The sequence below is a fragment of the Anser brachyrhynchus genome (genome assembly GCF_964034855.1).
Source record: "Anser brachyrhynchus genome assembly, chromosome: Z".
NCBI classification, from domain to species: domain Eukaryota; kingdom Metazoa; phylum Chordata; class Aves; order Anseriformes; family Anatidae; genus Anser; species Anser brachyrhynchus.
The window spans coordinates 11576143-11592721 of NC_137697.1; the positions used below are offsets into that span (position 1 = coordinate 11576143).

Consider the following 16579-nt stretch of genomic DNA (forward strand, 5'->3'; position numbering starts at 1 on the left):
TCCCCCCTTCCTTCCCCCCTTCCCTCCCCCTTTCCTTCCATCCTTCCTTCCTTCCTTCCTATTCTCCCCCCCCCCCCCCCCCCGTCTCATCTAAGGCTAAATTTTCCATTGGAAAACCAATGATGGCTGAGGAAGTACTTTGTGCCTTCTGATAGTCACTCTCTACACATAAGCCAATACACCCATGGGTTTTCCTTGTAATTGATATTGCTACGACATTTAGTCACCAAATCTCTGTGTGATTTTATCCTTTTCCTGATAGCAGTCTCTCACACTGTTTTCAGACCTCAGCTGATTTGGTGTGCCTAGACTTGAATCAAAATTATTATTTGAAATGAACTTGTGTGCAGTGTTAATACTTGGAAAAGACAAGCTGACCTTTTATGTGGATAAAAGTGGGATACTGGTGAATTTATCCCTCCACCCTGGTTATTCTAGCTGTTTATACAACTTCCAAAGATACACTGTAAATATTTCACTACTGCTTCACAAGATCCAAATCTTCAACTGAAACAAGGTGTTGGCTTATTTATGATATTAAAGCTCCTGTTCCTTGGAGGAAGCTTTCCAGAAAAATGGACAATTTTGTACTTATATGTGTAAAACCACCTTCATGTCTTTGTATTGTATTTCTTAATTTACTGGAGCAGGTGTTTATATGGGATGTAACAGATAAAATGAAAAAAGTTATACTTTTTTTTTTTTTAAACAGAATTGTGTATCCTGAGAGGTGCTAACTATCAGTACTCTTTCTGGATCTAACCTAGATCCCTTTTACACAGACAACAAAGCCAAACCAAAAATCTGCAGCTCTGCTAGGCTCCATCCTTCTTCAGTGCTACTGGAAGGGAGTGAAGAAGTCACTTCTAGGCATTACTTGTGGAGCTATTTGAAACAGAGCTGACAGCTAGGAACATCAGCCCAACAGCTGAACATGCTTGCCTCACCACAGGCAACCAGGGTAGCCAGCTGGGCTCCCTCTGAGCTAGTTAATAGCTCACACATTGCAGGGGGAGCTCACACATTGCCTCTTCTTTGTCAGTTAATTTGTAGCAGTCACTGGAATTACTTCTGTGAGTAAGCACCTCTCAGCGTGAGGAAGGGTGATGGAAGCAAGCCCTCCACTAGCTGGGCAGTGCTCAGGGGGTCTGGAAAGCAACGGACAGCTCCTGATTCCCCTCTGGCTGAGCGGGCAGCACTGGAGACACCACCAACTAGGCTGGGCACCTGTCAGCCTTCCTATGTGTGCTATAACCTGGAAGATACCTGACATAATGTGGCTTACTGGGGCACATCCCATCCGTGCAGGGTTGGATACCACTTTTCCAAAGACTTTAACCATACCTCTTTCACATATTTATCAGACAAATGAGTGTCACTGAAGATACCATGAAGAAAATAAATAAATTTAAATTGAGTCAGTTGAAGGCTGTGGGATTTTTTTTCCAAAGCATGCCATAGCTTAGGGTATCCTAGTACCCTTAATGTCATTACTAAGAACACCGTGACTAAGGTATAATTTCTCAGCTGTGTGCAGTCTTATTATTTAGTCCTGGAGTTCAGAAAGAACAGACGGGCTTCACTGCTGCTTTCTCTATTAAAAAACAAGTCCCTCAAAGGTAGCATATTCCAGAGTTGTGATCTTTTTAAGGATGATTTTCTTCTGTTAGAAAGTACTCTTCAATAGCTGATTATGGTTTTGGAAATTCAGCTTAATTAGATCTATATTTATTAGTAGATTGTTTAGCTTTTTATGAGGATCAAAACACAGAGACGAAGGAAAACAATATGGTATCTTCTTTCTAGCATTATTTAAAATGTTTACAGCATGTTAAAGTTTTAAGCAACTCTGAAGAGCAGTCATCCATTCTGCCAAGCTTAAAGAAATTATTTTTCTTTATGACATGTGGGTAACAAATGGCCACACAAATCCAAATTATTTCAGATTTTAGCCAAGCTGACAGTCACTGATGATAATAATTAGCTCCTAAAAGTCAGATTCTCAAAAAATGGCATCACATTTCATGTGCTGTACATGCAGTTAAAAGTAAAGAACTTTGAAAATTACACATTTTTTTGTATGCCAGTATCTGGTAAAATACCCTCCTTGTATATTTCTAAATATTAAAACAAACAAACAAACAAACAAACAAAAAACCTGCTGCATTTTTTTTCAGTGCAGCTCAGGAATACAAGCCCCTAAAAAAAGGCTGGAATCTGCCAAACCAAGAGATGTCACTGATTATAACAAGCAGCAGAAGCCTGTGTATATGGTATACGCTTATTCTGAACAGCTTTCAAAAGCATAGAAGGGCATCTTGCAGCCAAAGAATGAAGAGGGGAGGCCAAAAAAGGAGAGGCACTCCCTTTCTTGCTCTTCTACTGTGCTTGTGATGCTGCCTTGCTTTGGGTAATCCTTCGAGCCCTGAATCACCGAGTTACCCTATTCATGAGATTACTGGGAAAAGAATATCATCTTGGAACCTTTATTGTGTGTCCGAATAATAGAAATATAAACAGAAAAGAGCAAGTTACTTAACTCTAGCAAATGTTGACTCTCTTCCGTGGAAAAGTACTATGTAATAGAAAAAGCTGAGGAGAGCATACGGAAGGGCTGAACAGATAAACATATATAAAATATTTGTGGAAATATACGATTTCCACAGATTATGCAGATATAAAATTACATGTTTAATTTTTGAGATATTCAACACTGGTTCTTTTAATGCCTTCTAAAGTTTTATGAATCTGTTGTACAAATGATTTAACAAAACTGTGGTGAACTTTTCTTCAGCTTGCTTCATGTTAGTGTGACCTATCGGTACTTGTGTCAGATGTACACCTAAAGGCAGACAAATTATTCAATTAATTAACAATTTTATTAGTTAGTAAATTATTGAAGAGTCAAAAAATATTCTTAACAAAAAGCTCTGGGCATGAGTTTAGGCTAGTTAGATTCATGGCATCTCAATAGTGATAACTCAGTAAAAATCAAAAAGCATTTACAAATAACGTATTACTTAGACCATACAATTTCATTACAAAACAGTCTTTTTGGTCTTGGTTCCCTATGGACATGCATTTAAATTTGTCAACAAATGACATCCTCAGATAAACCACCACAAGTCAGATCTTTCTTCTCTCACAGCCAAAAGGAAAAGGATTACTTTTTCAGCTGTGGGTGTAGGGGTGAGGGGAATAAATGTCTTTTTATCTCAGCAATTTGCAGTAAAATGTCCTCTTCCATCAGTCTAAAACTGTGACCTGCTTTGCTGCTCCACTGTACACTGTTCCCTACTGGTCTTCAGGAAGATTACCTTTCCATTCCATTTCTCTTGCAATTGCTTAGTATCCTCAAATGGGAGCTAGAGAGAAGCCGTACCTCCCACAGAATGCAGAATTGTCCATTTAGTATATCTGAGATCTGGTCAGATATGCACAGTATGGTGGACCCTGAAAACAGCCTATCCTATTCACAACATCGAGCATCTGCAGAGAAGTGGATGAATGATGGTTTGGACGTCCTCTCCCCAGTTTATTGATTGATGGCTGATAAGTGTAGATCTTTCTGAAAAATGAAGGTTTGGGGGTAGGGAGTGTCCTGGCACTGAGAATGACTGTGCTCATCCTGGATTTCTGGGAAAATCAGATCAATCAATGTCAGTTAATATGTAAAAATGTTGTCTTCTTCAACAGGAGCAATGTGCATGTCATTACTATGAAGAGATAATTACTGAGGCTAAGAATGTGAGGGGAACAAATGCAAGTCCATTCACCAAATCATAATGTGTTCTGCCTAGTAAAATTACATAGAAAGCACAGTCCATAAATAAGATGCTCTAATCTATCAGGTCTTCAAAGAAAACTGGACTTGGCCCTGAAAAACTTTGAGCCCTTTGCCAGCCAACCAGCCAATTTCTTAAGCAGGTGTTTAATCATTTGAATATTTCAATAAATTTCAAGATGATCATATATATACTTAAAACTAAGTGTGTGTTTAAGTACTCTTAAGGCAGGGTTTTTCAGCTTTGCTTACTAAGACTTTCAGCCAGCTTAGGTGTGGGATTTCTCTTCTAGAATTTTGGGTATCAGGAGTGAGATTATAAAGATTTTTGAGGGATTAAAAACAACCCAAAGTGTGAGAAGACAACTTTTGCATGTCACATTTTCAAGTCTGAAAGATACTAACATTTTCATAACTTGAAAGAATTGTACTAAAGTAACTGTTATTTATCCTCCCAGGAGACGATAATTTTTATGACACGTTTGTTACTTTTGATGCGCATTACAAAGAACTGGTAGGTTATATGATATTTTTCATGGGAAGATTTAAAAGCAAGTAACAAAGATTCTAGATAGGTTTTTCTAGGTGGACCAGGTCTAGTGCAGGGGTCAATTTAGATGATCATTAAATTCCTTTTCTATAGTTTTCACGATTTTGAAGTAGCCAAATAACTCTTGTTTAAAGCTTAACAAAATAGTTGCATTACTAAGTGACATCTGTGAAACTACAGCATAAGCAAGAACAGGGCAAGCTCTCATCCTTTCACAATAATTTATTTTCCATTTCTTTTTTATGAGGATCCTTTCTCTCTAAAACTCTAATTCTGCAAAACTTAGAGAATAAACAGGACTCAAATTTCAGTTGATTCTGGGCAGCTGACTTCAACAGATTCTATGTGGTTTTCCTGCGCTGACCAAATTGCAGAAAATATATCAGGGCGTGGCAATTCTAGAAATTCCCTGGAAATTCCCAGTGCAGACTGAGGAAGACAGTAATTAATGCTCCTTCATCCTGCATTTTTTTTCATCCTGCCTATAGATTTTGCAATGTAGTACGTGTTATGTGTGCACATCCACCAGGATCTTGACGTAGCAGCTTTTTTTATATAGTGCATGAATACCTGTCAGACAGTATGAGTGCTTGATCACAACTGAGTGAAAAAATCAAGAGCATAGCAGAAAAAGGCTTCTAATGTAATTTCCAATCCTTGATTTTTTTTTAAATTTATTTTTTATTTTTTGTAGCTATACTACTCATTCATATAGAGGTTTTGCTCTCTGGTAAAACAAACAAACAAACCAACAAAAAACAAATAAAAATCATTACATTCTGGGATAAAAATTTCATGTATATTAAAAATGACATTTCATTTAAGGACTGCTTTTTTTTTTTTTTTTTTTTTTTTTTTTTTTTTTTCCTCTCCTTATAATAATTGCTGTGTGATTTTGATTTAGGAAGACAAGTGAACAACATTTAAGGTCTTCAAGACTCACTATTGCATTACTGTAACATATGAATAACTTTGTTTGTTAAGTGAACATTTGTAACCAATTAGTCTGAAGAATGCATCTTTGCAGCTGAGAAAAAGAGGAGTTCTTCAGCTACCCCTTTTCTAGTGACTTGGACATTGGTCTGCTTTGACAGCAGTAAGTAAGAGGTGTGCTTGGCTCAATAAAGTATTTAGCTGGGGATGCTGGTAACAGAGAATGGGTAGACTAAGGTCCTCTTACTCTGCTGGTGCTGAGTTAGAGGAAGGGATATTTTGCTGGTGATATTATCAACTGTAACAGAAAGGGAGAAAGTCAGAGAGGCTATCTGACTCACAAGGGCTTCTTCTGTCATAATGATGTTTATCTGTCACCCTTCCCCAAGGCTAAGTTAAAATCCAGGTCCTAGACCAATTCTTCAGCTTGCTTACTCTTAGAGCTCCTGCTAGCTTTAAAATTGTGTCAAAAAGATAAGTACTCTATCAGTTTCAAGTAGTCTTGTCTTTGTCTTTTATTGAGTCAGCCTTTGTGGTATTTTCTGTATAGATAAAAGTTATGAAAATCAGGGAATTATATCAAGAGTCATATCCTCAGATAGTTGGCATTCAAACAAATAACTCAGTAATAAAAACTCAGGAAGTTGTAATTTATGCTGCTACAGATCCTGACTGAATCAGCCTCTTCAGAAATGTGTGTGCATACACACACACACACACATCCCCTGTTTCACAAATGGATTTTGCAATGTTCTTGAAATTAGCTGTAACAAATATTGTAGTAGTTTTATTATTATTATTATTAACATTATTATTATTTTATTTTTTAGCTGACCTGAACTAGAAGGACCTGAATATAGACCTGAACAGAGACAATGTTTTACTCATGTCAGAATAGTACCTGATTATGCCTTTATGTGACTATCAGACTGTCATTTCTTACTGGTAAGTGCAAGATATCTAAACATTCTTCCCATATATTTCTATTAGAAAAAGCATGTTATAAAGTTGGAATCAGAACTGAATCACTGTCAGAGCTTCCAGAAATTCCAGAGTGACTGTAGACATGGTCATTTCTACATGTGAGCTCCTGCCTGTTTCTGTGCAACTATGCTAGCTACTATGATAATCTGATCATGATGAAGGATTTTGGCATTGTAGCGTTTGTCATCACGTTCCATAAGTACCGCATGCTTCACTGCTAGTGAAGAAGGTATAGCATCTTGCACATGCATTGTTGTCTATATACCTAAGAGAAACCATTCTGATTTGTTAATCACTCTGTTGAAGATTTAGGTGTTGTTTCTGCACCAAAGGAAGTCATTTTCTTCTTTGAATTTATAGACACTTCAGGTAAATCTTCAGTCAAATGAAGTGAATCAGAACCGTGAAACAGAGGTGAAGTGACAAGCAGTGATCTTTCAACCCCAGTTTATTACTAACATGATGGGACTTTTCAGTTCTAATACTTCCGCCTGAAGAAGATTTAGATTCAAATCTCAATCCATTAAAGTGCATGAGCCATGTTAGTCAAAATAATGACATTTTCTTCTTACTTGATTATAATATTGCTATTCCACTTTGCATGGACTGTTGTCCAGAAAAAACACCAATTCTAACACTGTAACTCAGTGTTAAAACATTGTTTTTAAAATAAAGATCTGGGTTTCAGTTGCTGCTCCATGGTCTGTTTATGTTTTATGACTGTTTAATGCAACATAAATAAGCAGCAGTTCAAGCAGGCACCGAAATTTAAGTCTCTCTTTTCACAGGTACAGTTGTTAACACTCACTGGATTGAATCTCTCACTGAGATAAGGAGATTTAGTTTCAGGATTCCAGCATGACATGTGCTCACTCTGCTCTGTGATATGTGAGTGAGTGTACATACACTGGTGTGCTGAGTTGCGTGGTCCTGTTTAATTTTAGGTGCTCAGGTGCTTTTATACACACTAGAAGTTGATTTCTGGCTTTTTTGATGCCTGAGACACCTATGAACTTTAAACAATCTTTGAGCAAAGGTTTTTGAAAGTTCAGAATTAGATGCATAAGCCTGTCTTACATCCCATTTTAGGTTCCTCAAATAGCTGTGGGTTAATATTATTTCCTCGAGGGTAGTGCTGTAGGATAAATTATATCCCACATGCCCAGACTACATTTTGCTTTCAGAAAGGATAAAATCACAGGAAAATATGAAAACAATACAAGTGAACTATGAGAGCATTATCAAGTGATCTCAAAATGGAGATCTCAGTGAAAATCCATGTTACATACCAGGAAATAGAGGTACAAGCTATGGAAATGACTTGCCAAAGGCTATCTGGAAGTCCAGTAGCAGGGGTAAGAGCCAAATTTCCAGATTACTCATCTGGTACTCTGTCTATGCATCAAGCTCTTTCCCACATAGTGTCCATTAACTTTGAATTGTAAAATAGCTGACAAAATAAGGTTATGCTCATCAGCTATTTGTTCATTTGTTAATTTGCTCATCTGATGTAGTTTAAAATTTTAAGAAATAAACCATTGAATTTGCTTCTCTATTTCTCAGTTACATCTTGCCTTTCCTTTTAAATTACTGCCAGTTTTGTAGATCTGTAACTTTGAATATGCTGGGGTTTCTTTAAAATATGGATTAAAATTTACATCTGTAATCAATAAAGATTAGATTTTATTTTATTTTATTATTTTATTTTATTTTAATTTATTTTTATTTTATTTTATTTTATTTTATTTTATTTTATTTTATTTTTTTATTTTATTTTATTTTATTTTATTTTATTTTATTTTATTTTATTTTATTTTATTTTATTTTATTTTATTTTATTTTATTTTATTTCATAAATATTAGGGCTAAGAATAACTCTAATGGCTATCAGATCTAACTTGCTTTCTAACGCAGGGTACCAAAAGCTCCTTTTTCATGTATCTATTTTCCACACAGTTCTTGCAGCTAGTCCAATAACTGGTGGCTAAAAGAACTTTCTAGAAGCCTCCAACAGTAATGTGGAATCAGTAATGTGATGAGGAACAAGCCCCAGGTATGACATCCACAGGCTTATGGACTAGAAATTCACAAATCAGTACAATAGCCGTACCCCCAAAAAATCAAAACTGAAGCAATGGAAAGATATTCCAGTCATATGAAAGCAAAGCAATTGGTTTCTAAGTTTAGGACATTTATTTTTGGATGAAATTTTGAAGAAACTGCCATATTTTTTTCCTGCTCTTACTGTATTTTTGAGATTTTAAACTTTTCCATCAGTTTTAAAGAACAAAAAGTCAGCTTAATTTATGATCATAATCAACAGATGCATTCAAAAATAGATATTCTCTCTCTTTCCTTTTTGTGCCATGGCAAATAATCTTTTAGCTCTGATGAAAGGAAAAAAAAGTTTTGTGTATCTTATAGAATGCTGCATTTTTTCCTCATTAAATCCAAAGATAGCAGAACTGATTCTGTTGTAATTTTTGTTTCAGAGCATCAAAGCTTTGGAAAATATTAATGTCATATAAAATGAGGGTTGACATTTCTACATCACTGGTCTTTGTGTTAGTCAGAATGGAATAGAAGATGTTGCAGTGAATCAGATCTTACAGTGCCAAATTTTTCATATGCTATGTCCTTTAGAAAAACATGCTTCATTTTTGTAGGGAAAAAAAAAAAAAAAAGCTAGCGAGAGAGAAATTGACAAGTCTAGGTTTACAGGTTGTTCTAGAAGCTTGGGATGTTAGATTTGTGATTTTTTTTTTCAATTTTTTTTTATTTCTGTGAAAAGCTTGGAAAGGAAAATTCTGAATAATGAAGACAAGTCTAAGCAGTCAGTTTATCTTTTTTTTAAGTTTCCTATTGATGTAAGATTAAATGTCCACAAACATTAGAAATAAATAGGGTATTTCAAGAACAAAAGCATTCTCTATCAATTCCTTGGTAGACTGCCATATCCCAAAATGTCCCAGGTAGTTGCTGCCATCAGAAGGTTCATAATCAAAATTCACACATTGGAGGAAGCCCTACCCACACAAACCTGCCTATTCACAATTTTTGATCCAAAGGTCTATGACATCGGCTGGGAAATGGTCTACAGTAACATCAGTGCCTTCTGGATCAGGCTAATAGTGTGTTAATTTGAGGTTGAGTACAAGTCTTTGCAAGGCTTTGTAGGTTGCAGTATCCCAGCCTGCTAGTCCTTGCAGTAATGTAACTCTGTTGGCAAATTTTGAGATGTTTTTGTGCCAACATCAAGATTTCACAGAGTTTCCACTGTATGATTGGCCTGCCATCCTGTTGGCCAGGGTTCCCTTTAGCTGCAAGAACAGTAGCCACAGAAAAGGCACTGACAGGGAATCTGAAAGATTTGGAAAAGAATTTGTTGTGAAGAATGGCTATTTTTACCGTCCTACTCTCTTCTGGGTAGTTGATGACAGATCAACTACCAAGCACTTAAGTAGAGGGGAAGAATCTCTTTCTTGCTTGAAGACTGTCCAAGACCTTACACTATGCTAAATATTACATACTCATATAATAAATGATACGTCTTGTCCCACAGAAGGACTTATTAAAAAAAAAAAAAAAAAGGTGTCTTCAGCTGCTGCAGTCAGATTTCTCCTTGAATTAAGGTCACAGCCAAATGGTCTACTGTGCACATCTACTCTGCATTACCATTTTAAGGAAACCTGAGATGATTCTAAAAGCAAGCACTGCTGGGACAGCACCTGCAGGACTTTGAAGAGAATCAAGGTACCAGAGGTTGGGAACACCACCATATATTCTATTTCTCTCACTATTGGTTTTGTGCTGACAGCCTCAGAAACATTTTCTGTTGCTTGTTTGAAATACTGCCCAACTTCCTTTGCCAGGCTGGCACAGTCTGGGTCAGAAGAACCATGCAAGCTTGACTCTCATTCTAGGGAAGAAGCAGGGGTAAGTGTGCAACTTTGGCTGTGACAATGGTGTTACTGCTGTCCAGAAGGGTCTCTTAAAACACCTGTTGTAATTTGATGGCTTATGTGCTTTCTTTTATAGAAATATATATATATAAATAAAAAAAAATATAAATATATATATATATTTTTCTTTTAATAGCAAATAGAATTATTCTAGCCTCTGTAAACTGTTACTGGTTTAAAATATACTGAATCTGTCTCTTTACTAAATTTAGTTATAACTGTATACCCTAAGTCACAAACTACTCAGTAAAAGCATGTTCATCGAGAACAGAGTATCTGTTACCAGTGTTAAGGATACACCTTTGACTGAAGGGTTGCTGTTCACTGTACAGACACAGATTTCCTTTCAAGTTTCTTTACTTTTAAAATCCAACTTCAACACGAAGGGGCAATTTGCCTCATTGGAGCAGACGAACCCAAGTGGGATTTCCACTTAAAGAGTAGGAATTTTTTTTTTCTTTTTTTCCCCTCTCCAAATAAACAAATAACTAAACAGTACCAACACAAAAGCCAGTTGAAAAACATCACATGCGTGGAGTTTACCGAGTGTCTATAAGTCTTTTTTGATCTTTCAGCATGGACCTCTGAACCCAACAAAATAAACAACCCAGATTATGTCCTAATTGCTCCTACAGAGCAGAGCTGCAACACCTGGGTGTGTGGTTTCCCTTTATAAATTAAAAGGTCAAGCTAACCCCTCCTCCCTTTAGAAAAACATCCTGTGCCTATGGTTTCGGTGGCCTTAGGCAGCTAATCAGCCTTGTGCTGGTGGGTTTGTTGTGTGTTTGAGTTTGAATGAGTCTAGTTAGATTTGTTTTTTCCTTTTTTTTTTTTTTTTGAGGTGGGTGAGTGGAGTTTTATTTTTTGCTGATTTTTTCCTTTGGAAGCATTCTTACACTTTAAACATGAATGGGCAATGCTTAACAAATGGGAGCACTCTCATATCGAGCACCGAGCCTCTGCAGGGATGTGATTAGTCATCTGAACACATGCATATGACCTGCATAAATAGCTACACTAGTATATCTTGCCTCCTTTGGTTTATAAGCAGAGACTCTCCCAGAATGAATTCCCAAAAGATGAAAAATAAGGAGGGAAAAATGAAGCTTTCTTAACTGAAACACAAAAAGTAAGATGCAAACTCACATTTAAATGGGAAGTTGAAAAGAGTTTGAGAAGAAAACATTCTCTGGGTTACCATTTCATAACATTTCCAGAAAACCTGACATGAGCAACTGAAAGCAGAAAGGGGCTCTGTAAAACATCTGCCAGGTCTCCATTCTCATGTTTCCTTTAGACTCTCTTTCAAAGTACATGTTGTTCCTTTCTGTTGGTAGGTCTGAAGTTAGGGTGATTGTGCTGGAAAGCACACGGCATGCTGCCATTTGTGTATTTCTTTACAACTGTAGGAACACTTTATCAAGACTAAAGCATTGACAGTTTGCTTTTCTCGTTCCCTGTGAACCCTGTGGGTCTCTTTGAAAGTACTGCAAACATGATATATTTTAAAAATAACTATTCTTACAGGGCAGTAGCTAGTCATACTAGGGAAAAAATATTTCAGGGAAGCAGACAATTAAGATATCAGTAAAAAATGGTCCAAGTCCTGATACGAAAAATGAGAATATCATAGATATGTGTTTAGTGTTTGTATCTAATGCAGCTGAATGCTATGCTATAGCCAAAACTCACAAAACCCTAAGTAATACCAGTAGTAATAAGTAGGTAATACTAGAGTGGGGCTCTTGATGGGTAAAAGGCACTTGTTCTGTAAAGGAGAATCAAACCTTTTCAGGTGGGGGATAATTTTTTTCAGGAATGGAATAATCTGGAGTTTTGCAAGCTATATCTTAAAATTATAGCTGTAATCATTGAAAATTTTCTTGGGAAATGTCCACATAAAAATGCACAGAAATTGGGGAAAACAGTAGAAAATGAAATCTGTTTGAAAGTCACCAAGGCATTCATAATTTTTCATAACATAAGGTTCTTCAGGGACCTTCAACTGAAAGATTCATAATATAATTACCATGACTGTGATATTTATTTCTCTTCAAAGAACTGATTCTTAGCAATGGAGGAAAGGTGTGTGCCTTTCTCTACGTCTCTGAACCATTGTGCTAAGGGACTGCTATGGCTAAGCTTGTAATAATTCAACTCACTTCTTCCTCTGCAGCTCCTTGTGCTACAGTGTCTTCTCATCCTTGTTTGCACTCAAGTTCTTTCTAAAGGCTTGCTTCTAACAATGATGATAATTAATGACCGTGTTTCAAGTCTTCCCAGTACATCCTGTCATTTCAGAGCCTGTCTTCTATACTGTAGGCTCTGAGAGGCAGTATTTGTTTTCATGTTTTGTCTTATGCAATGCCAAGCAATTCATTCTGTTCAACAAACAATAAAAGTGGGTGAAATTTTGCTCACTGTTATACTTTTGCAAATCTTAAGCCTTTTAACTCCATACAGTGAGGAGCAAATGAATATATTTCATGTGCATTGCTACATGTCAATATATCCCTGTGCAGGGCAGAAGTCTGCTAGGTTTCAGAATGGGGGTTAATTTATTAAGCCACGTGAAGCAGATGTTTCTCTTTACTCTTACAAGCAAATATTTTTTCTGGTAATCTAAAGTGGTCTACATATTCTAGATTGCTTGGGGAAGACAACCTCTTGCCCTTCATTACTCCCATCTCTATCACAGGTTCACACTATCAATGTGCAATAACCCAACACTGAATGAATAAGAGCAGCCCTCTTTTCCCCAGTCTTGGTTCAGCTCTTTCAAAGGCTAAACGGTTTTGTCTGACACTTTTATTGTCCAGATGGTTTGTGATGTGTACAGATGTTGTATTTGGTAATACACTGATTATCAAAACATGTCCTGTTGCTCACTTGAGGGTTACAACTTGATGCATAGATCTATTACAAAGATTGATAGTCTTAATAAATGCTAACCTACCAATTCTGTAAGTGCACAGGGATTTTGTTGTTGTTGAGTTTTTTTAAAGATGCTAGATGGCACTGCTAGTCCAGGCTTTACTTTGAACAGCTGGGTTTCATAAAGCTAATTCTGCAAGTTACGAAAAGGGCATGTAAGGTATTACTTAAACTTGACAGCTAACTCATTCTGAGAAATATACACCATGATACATTAAAATAATGTTTCCATCATAAGAGAATTCAGGTTTAGGTCTATAAACTCTGGTTGACTGCACTTAAAATTGTTGTACAAATATCATTGTGTTTGCATTTTATCCTGTATTTTTCACATGCTACCTCATTTAATAGTTGTTATGATAGCATAGAACTTGTAACATATTTTACTTTTTATTCCAAATGTTGATTGGGGTACTTTAAATACCTTTTTAAATTTAAGAATTAGAGATACAACAATGGAAAAACATATTTATTTATTTATTTATTTTAAACTGGAATCTTTTATTTTACAAACATTATGCCACCCATGATGAAAGACATAAAATGATTATTTTGCAGATCTCAAAAATATTTAAATATCTATGTAGTCATACTGCTCTCCCATTTCCTTCATTCACTTTAACTTCCATTTAATCTATGCTTTACCTTTCTTTTACATATGTTAGGAATTTGTTGCAGCTATCTGCTAACAGGTGAAGGTTTCATTTTGAAAAAATACATTTTACACTTGAAAACTGAGGGGAGGGACCAAAAAAATAAAAAATAAGAAATAATCCAGTAATGAAGTTGTCCCTGCTGCATAAAGATTTGTGACTTGAAAAAGTTTATACAATGTTATTGACTATTCACTCTCTGTTTAGTTAGTATTAAATTCCCTTCTTTTGTTTATTGTGCAGTAAGCTTACAAAGAAACTGCAAATTCTCAGCCTTTTTGGGCAGACAGTTGGATCCCATGTCTGAGCGTTCAGGGCAACCAAATGGAACCTGCACCCTTCTGACCACTGGCTGGGTCAGTGGCTGGGGCGTAAAGACTCACCTGAGTAACTTGAGAAATCCCTTCAACTTCCCTTTTGATTTGCCTTTCACAGGCCAGTACTTTTTATTTCTTCTCATCTGTCTGCTATCATGTTAACAAGCAAGGGAGAATCTCAGCAATTCATTGACAGCATAATAAAATAGGATTTAGATTTCAGTATTTGAAGAATGGTTTGCTTTTAGGGTTTTCAGCTTTTGTCTCATATTTGTATTGCCCCAGTGATCAAAAAAGCTCCAAACCCCACAAAGTACATAGTTGGCCCTATGAATTTTTCACTTAAGTTTTCCAATTATAATTTGGGCAGAACATTTAGTGTAGGTTCTGCCACATTTTAAGTGAAACATCCCTAATATATTTCTGTTGAATATTCTGTAGGGCTTTTCTCAGGTAATTACTTCCATCTAAATAAAACTGAAGATTCAAAGTCTAATTGAACACAGTTGAATGGAGAATAGCCCAAATTTATTCCAGACATGAATTAAGTGAGCTGATGAGGTGAATTTGGCCTTGTGTATCTGCATTGGAAAACTCATACTTCCTCTTGGAAACTCAATGCAAATGTAACCTAAGATTATTGCTTTGAAAAATCTGTGCTAGATGATGCTCTCAGGTGAATATTGTGCTAAATATTTCATGACTGTTGAGAGATGTTGCTTGACAATATTGTGTTTAGTTCCTAGCTGAAAATAAACTGCATTATAAAAACAAGTCAGACGTGAACATTGGTAGAAGGATATAATTTATTGTGATGAAACAACTATAGCAAAATGAAGTGTTGAAAAACCTGCAAGTTAATATACTCTAAAATACTGCAGAACTTTTGATTTTTATTAGCCTGATCAAAAATATTAAATTGTATTGTTGTTTTCAATTATGCTTCTGTATATATTTATGTTAATTCTGTTATCTCTTATCTGAGCGACAGTAATGAGAATGGTTTTAACCTGAATGCCAAATATTGTAGCATCTGTGGGAAAAAGTCCACCTCCATAGGATTTACTCAAAATTGCAGTTCATCAAGTATGTTGGCAGCAAATATAGTGATATCTACTAGGATAAACAGTTATGTGTATTGGTTTGTCAGCTGTTCCTAATTCTGCATAATTTAGATACTGTGAACTGGAGAGGTGCACATTATTTATCAATAATGCATGTGTGGATTAGTTTCATGTGAGAGAAAGCTGAGTAAATAAAACCACTCTAATGTTCTCTATTTATTATTAATCAGTGCAACAGAATAACTCTTAAAATATCCCAGAACTCCATAGACATCAGTAGCAATTTTAAGGACTTATTACCCTTTCTGTCCTAAACTTTTGAGATCATTGTTTAAGTCATTGTGATGTTATATCTAAAAATACACTAATGTAGTATTTGATTTCTCACAGAAATATTTGTTTACTTTGCTTATTCTAATTTTGACCCATGTCAGCAAGGGAGAATTTCAAATTACGGCCTCTGCTTTTCATAGACTCCCATAGCATATTAAGGCACTTGCTGAGAATTTCATTGATTTCCCATGTAGATACAGGGTTTAGCCAGGAGGACTTCAGTGCCAGTTCAGGACTGAAATTGGCAGAGGCTAAGCACACTTTCAGGAAGCTGCACTCTTATGAAACTGGTGAATGGAAAATGACCCAGAATTAATATCAATTCCATACAGAGAAAAAATTCAAAATGGAATTCAAACCAGTAGATTACAGTCACCTCAGCTATTCTGGGTGAAATGCAGTGAACAGAGGTGGGTTTTGTTATGTTCTTAAGTGTCTCAGGATTGCAGGGAGGGATCTCAGTTTGGAAACCTCATGGGCTGCAAGGTGGGTTGGACGCTCGGCTATGGCCATCTCATGAGAGGTGGGACTGTGGGCTTGTGCTGAGGGGCTGGTTTTCTGCAGAAAAGATAGGATACATTAACCCACTTCTTGAGTCTGTTTGGGAGAGAGGGGTTTTGTACTCCCTGCTGCAAAATGAGATCTGCAAAACATTAGAGCCTTGATCCTCCTTGCTGTTTTCTTACATTTCAATATGTTTTGATTATTATTTTTTTTTCTTGTTTAGTGGAACAACTTCATCAAGAGGGTCTGAAAGCATCAAGTACTGGACAGTCATCAGGGTAGCTAGAACCTAGAGGGCGTAGGCATTCTTGGGGACGTGAACTCAAATGTTCTGAGGCAGAAAATTATTCTTTCATGATCTGCATGTGTGCTATGATCTCTTGGTGTAAAAGGGAGGATCGTTCTTCCAAGCATCTTCTAAATGCATTATATTGCAAGATCCTCTTTCAGCTGGTGTTCAGTAATGTGCTCAGAGAATGAAAGCTTGCAGTTCAATGGAAGGATCTTGGTTCCAGAACTTTGGGTGTATATCTTGCTATGGAAAACTGCTAAGCACGGAGC

General features: G+C 36.3%; 1 long non-coding RNA gene across 1 annotated transcript in view; it reads left to right on the plus strand.

Annotated features, from left to right (window-relative positions):
* LOC308185744 overlaps positions 1-16579 on the plus strand; it is a 33158-nt gene that overhangs the window by 7628 nt on the left and 8951 nt on the right. The window contains exon 2 of the long non-coding RNA XR_013943713.1: positions 6098-6212. This is a non-coding gene — a long non-coding RNA (uncharacterized lncRNA). The remainder of the gene's footprint in view (positions 1-6097; positions 6213-16579) is intronic.